Here is a 6081-nt window from a genome sequence, read left to right as displayed (position 1 = left end):
CACATGTATTAAGTGTTGAATGATAGTACTATTATGCTGATGAACTCTTTTTCTGAGACTGATCATGACAGAACCCCTCTCTGCCTCTGTACAAACCACACGGCGTGTGTGTTCATGTCTCCCTTTATTCATCATTCTACTTCAGGGCTTTTCATGACCTACTTAAACTTTGGTTTGCCTTCTGTCCTCAGCTTTTTCCACACTCCCTCTTTCTTTCTCTTCTCCAGCCACTCTGGCTCTCCTTTCTGCAGAAGTTATACTCCTACAGCAGGGCCTTTGCACATCCTTCTAAGTGGGAAGCTCTGTCTGAGAATAAGACATCTCATTTATAAAAATGACAGATATTTGTTAAGCTCTGACTTGCACTTGGTGTTTGATGCTAAATATATACATCTTCCATGTGTTCACTTGTGAGCTCCTCACGACAATCCTAATGAGATAGACGTGATTATTGCTGACTGTAGTGGAGGCTGTGGTGTTTCACGCTCCCACTCTCCCCCGTCAAAGTTAGATAACCCCCTTCAGGGCCAAGACGCCCATTTCTTCAGCTGTCAGGAATGTTGCTAGCTCACAGCTGAGTCCCTCCCCAGGCTTCCCTTCAGCTTGGGAAGATCCTACCCTAAAGGCTACATCCTTTCCTCCAGGAAGCCCATCTCTAATGACCAGTCTGATCAGGGGCACTGGTGCTCAGCCCTTTTGCTTCAGTTTGGGATAAGGCTGCATGGCCACCCTACCATCATGGCCCTCTGGGAGGCAGGCTGAGGCCTCTGTTAAGGCAGAGTCATAGTTCAACTCCTCCTTCTATCCAGTTCTACGTCCTTCAGTCCCCTGACAGCTTGATCCAAAAGGCATTTCCCTGTAAACTCTTTGCTTTCTAAAGGAATCCAATCTAGGAAATTGATGCCTCATGAAATTTAAGTAATTAGGCCAATGTGCCCAGTGGCACAAACTTAGAAAGTGGCAGAGCCAGAATTTGATCTCGGGTCATCTGGCCTCAGAGACAAAACACTAATCCACTGTACCAACAGCCTCCCTCCTTTCTTCCTCTCTGTCATGGCATCATAAAACCCACCCTAAGGACACTTCCCTCAAGTGTAAAAATATCCCATGAAGGTCTGTCTACCCCAGACTGTGAGCTCCATGCAGGCTGGACTGAAACCCATTTTGCCACAGCATCCCTGGTGCCCAGCATGTGATGTACAATGCATATTTATTGAATGAATGGATGAATGAATGAATCTCTCTCTCTGCTACATTTGTGATTTCCAAGAGCAAAGACTGTCTTTATCTCTGTGTCCCCAGTGCTCCACGAAGTGTCTTGCAAGGGAAGTCATCAATGTGCCCAGTGAGTGGAAACTAACCTGTCTTTCCGGCACGTTTACCAACCTGTGCCCACTCACACATATGTGTGACCGGCCGTTTCCCTAGTACCCAGGTATGTTTATGTCTCTACCTTGTTCATTCTGTTCACTGTTCCTAGAATTCCCTTCTGCTTTCTCCATCTGCTGGAAACCTCTTCACATCCTTCAAGACCGTGGATAAGCAAGTCCTCTTCAATCCTCTCCTCCTGGGCAGATTTTGGGCTCTGTCCTTTGCACCCCATGGCATGTTTGTATCACTGGTTGCGCCCTACAAAACGGTAGTGTGGCTTATTTCCTGCTAAACCATGGGCCTCCTGAGAGCAGGAGTCATGTCATATTCATTTCTACACCCCCAACCTGGAGGCCTGGCACCATGGGTTCTCAGAGCATGTGTAAGATGCAAGAGATGAATGAATGAACAATGTTACTGACTAACCCTTCTGAGCACTATGCAGGATCAGGCACACTTTTAAGGTATTAACAGAGAATTCTCAGGAGGCAGGTACTGTTCTTAGTCCCATTCTACAAAGGAGAAAACAGAGGCACAGGAATGTCTAGCAATTTATCAATGAATGAGAGAAGAATTCTCCCAACTTGAGGGGCTGCTGTGGGTATGAGTGTTGCCATCCTGAATGGCCTAGAGATTTGAGAGGAGTTAGAAGACACTAGTGTTGTTCTTCCTCTTCTCTCTCTGCAGGTCATTCTCTGTTCAGAGCAGCGAGGAGAGTCCCTGCCAACCAGGAGCATCCCACCCCAGGAGCGGCCCTGCAGAACAACACAGCTCTCTGATGTTTCTCAGGTTGAGACTCCAGTGGCCTCCCGACTGCTGGCACCAGAGCCTGCCTTTGTTTGTGGCGATAAGCAAATTCCTGAAGCATGCAGCAGGAGCAGCTTGCTCTTGGGTGGGAATTTGGAGCTGGCTGAAAGGCAGGGAAGGGTTCCCAGGGAACATGGCCCTTCTGGGACACCCAAGCAGCAGCTCACGTTCTGTCCTTGTGGAGGTGCCGAGGCCGGGAAAGCTACCAGAGCATCCATGCCTGGATGATTCACAGGCCCAGGTGTTCAGGGGCAAGGCCCTGCAGGCCAGGTTTTCAGAGTCTAAGCGGCTTCAGGGGAATCTATGTTTTCTGCTGAATGATGTGGGGTGAGAGGGGACCAGAACTTGGAGAGCGATTATGGAAATGGGATTCAGGAATTGGGATCGCCAAGTTGAGTCTCTGCTTCCTAGAAATATGAGCTTGACGTCCTACAGAATGGGAGAAAATGTTTGCAATATACCCATCTGACAAAGGGCTAATATCCAGAATCTACAAAGAACTCAAACAAATTTACAAGGAAAAACAAACAACCCCATCAAAGGATATGAACAAACACTTCTCAAAAGATGACATTTATGCAGCCAACAGACATATGAAAAAATGCTCATCATCACTGATCATCAGAGAAATGCAAATCCAAACCACAATGAGATACCATCTCAATCCAGTTAGAATGGCGATAATTAAAAAGGCAGGAAATAATAGATGCTGGGGAGGATGTGGATTAATAGGAACATTTTTACACTGTTGGTGGGAGGGTAAATTAGTTCAACCATTGTGGAAGACATTGTGGAGATTCCTCAAGGACCTACAACTAGAAATAGCATTTGACCCAGTGATCCCATTACTGGGTATATACCCATAGGATTATAAATCATGCTGCTATAAAGACACATGCACATGTATGTTTATTGCAGCACTATTCACAATAGCAAAGACTTGGAACCAACCCAGATGTCCATCAATGATAGATTGGATTAAGAAAATGTGGCACATACACACCATGGAATACTATGCAGCCATAAAAAAGATGAGTTCATGTCCTTTGCAGGTACATGGATGAAGCTGGAAACTACCATTCTAAGCAAACTATCACAAGAACACAAAATCAAACACCGCATGCTCTCACAGGGAAATGGGAGGTGAACAATGAGAACACTTGGACACAGGGTGGGGAACATCACACCCCGGGGTCTGTTGGGGGATAGGGGGCTGGGGAAGGGAGAGCATTAAGAGAAATACCTAATGTAAATGATGAGTTGATGGGTGCAGCAAACCAACATGGCACATGTGTAACAAACCTGCACGTTGCGCACATGTATCCCAGAATTTAAAGTAAAATAAATAAAAAAAAAGAAAAGAAACATGAGCCTGGGACAAAGGAGTAGAGTAAGCTAGGAGAAACAAAGTGTGAGCAGCTTCTCCCTCACCGCCATTGACCCTCAGGCTCCACGGGAACACTTCCACTTTCCCGTGCCAGGCCCAGAGGCGAGCTCCTCCCCAGATAGGGTGCCACGCAAGGGAGCAGTGACAGAATCTGGGGCCTCAGCTGGGCCCAAGTTCCTGCCCAGTCACTTTTGCTCAACACCCCCGTGTGAGCTTCTGATTGCTACTGCTCCACATTACTGTGGGCTTGGTGACTCAAAACAACACTCTCTTACAGTTAGTTCTGGAAATCGGACATCTGACGTGGCTCTCACTGGGCTAAAATCAAAGTGCCAGTAGGGCTGGGTTCCATTCTAGAAGCTCATAGGGAGAACCCATTTTCTGCCATTTTTTCCAGTTTATTGTGGCTGCCGGCATCCCTGGGCTCCTGGCCCCATCCTCTGTCTTCAGAGCCAGCAATGGCCAGCTGAGTCCGTTTCACATCTCATTACTCGGACAGACTCTCCTGCCCCTCCTTCCACTTTTAAGCACTCCTGTGACCACACTGAGCCCTGCCAAACAACCCAAGACAGCCTCCCTATTTTAAGGTCAGCTAATCAGAAACCTGTTTCCCACCTGAAGCCTTCGTTCCCCTTTTCTGTGTAGCTGGACACAGTGTAGTTTCCGGGCATTAAGACATGAACATCTTTGCAGGGTCGTTACTCTGCTACCTCACCCCTCACCCCAAATCTAGTGACTATTCTAGGGACACCTCCTGTGTTCCAGGGACCTTCACACAGCCTTCTCACTTCCTCCTCCCAACCACCCTGGCAGGTCAGGGATATTACACTAGACCATGTGTGATTTTCAGGGGCTCTGAGCACTTTTGCTTTGATTCATAAAAAGAAATTCTATTTTCTTACAGTGGTATAAACAAGTATAATCTAGGCTGGATTATATGATTTTTTAGTTTCTGATTTGGAAAAGAAATCAAGACATTCCACTGGCCCCTAAAAGTGCCTCAGCCCCAATCGTGTGCCCGCTGTGGTCAATGTTGGCCCTGGGAAGAGGCAATGTGACTGGCCCAGGCCAGCAAGAGGCAGAGCTAGGGCCATTCCCAGGGCCCCCGCCACTAGGACAGAGCTCACCTCACCAGCCACCTGCTAATCTTCAGCAGCAAAACAACTCTTGGCAGAATCAGACTCAGCCGTGGGGACACTGGAGGTCATTTGGCCCAAGTCCCTTATTTTTACAGATGAGGATCTAAGTGCTCAGAAATGGCATACTGCACTCTTAGGGACACACAGTGAGTCAATACTGTAGCCAGGACCAGGACCTGGTCTCCTGATTGTCCATCTAGCACTCTTCCCTGCCCTTAGCTCCTCCCCACTGCTCTGCACGCAAGCACACACACACACACCCTTCTCCCTGTCATATGCGTGCAGCGTCAATATTAACTTTGGTAACAGCTGTGTTGACTGTTCTCTACACCTGACCTATTTAGGATCTACCCAGTGCACTCATTTTACAGGGGAAACTGAGGCTGGTACGGCAACGGCCTAAGCCAAAGCCACTCAGCAGGTACAAGGAAAGTCAGGGCCCAGCCCAGTTCTCCCAACTCCCAATCTTCTGCTGCTTCTGGTTCTGCCGCACCCTTGCCCACGCAGGTGTTCTGTGCAGCCGATCACAGACGTCAGCACCAGCCTCCCTTTTACTTCACCAGCCGATGGAGGCAGAAGATTTTGTGACTGGAAGGTTCTGGAAGAGCAGTTTCCACGTCCTCCCTGTCCAGACTTGGCACAGTGGCTGCCTCAGACTCAGATCTGGAGCAAGAAAAGCCAGTTCCAGGAGGCTGCTCTGGGGCTACTTGGGGTCACCTTCCAGCCTTGACTTTAACCCTGCCATGGGGAGAGGCAGTGGCTGGGTGCCCAGGCTGGGTGAAGGGTTACTGGGCAGAGCCTGAGGTTCGGGCCTTGCAATGCAGAGGAGTGATGACCCTCCCCTAGGTACTTCTGGTTTTTATTCTATGTCATTTAGCCACTCTGAGCCTCATTTTTCCCACCTAAGAGTAATAATATCTACTTGTCCAGGCACAGTGGCTCATGCCTGTAAGCCCAGCATTTTGGGAGGCTAAGGTGGGAGGATTGCTTGAGGTCAGGAATTTGAGATCAGCCTGAGCAACATAGTGAGACCTCATTTTTACAAAAGAAAAAAAAACCAGGAACAAAGAAAGGAAAGAAAGAAAGAAGGAAAGAAAGAAAAGAAAGAAAGGAAGGAAGGAAGGAAGGAAGGAAGGAAGGAAGGAAGGAAGGAAGAAAAAAAGCCAGACATCGTAGTGCACACCTGTGGTCCCAGTTACTCAGAGGATAAGGCAGGAGGATTGTTTGAGCCCAGGAGTTCTAGTCTGCAGTGAGCCATGATCACACCACCACTGCAGTATGGGTAATAGAGTGCGATCCTGTTTCTAAATAATAGTAATAATAATAACAATACCTCTCAGGGTTGATGAGCATTAAATGAGGTACTTAGCACAGTGC

The sequence above is a fragment of the Piliocolobus tephrosceles genome, chromosome 1 (genome assembly GCF_002776525.5).
Source record: "Piliocolobus tephrosceles isolate RC106 chromosome 1, ASM277652v3, whole genome shotgun sequence".
NCBI classification, from domain to species: domain Eukaryota; kingdom Metazoa; phylum Chordata; class Mammalia; order Primates; family Cercopithecidae; genus Piliocolobus; species Piliocolobus tephrosceles.
Note: the sequence above shows the minus strand (reverse complement) of the source record.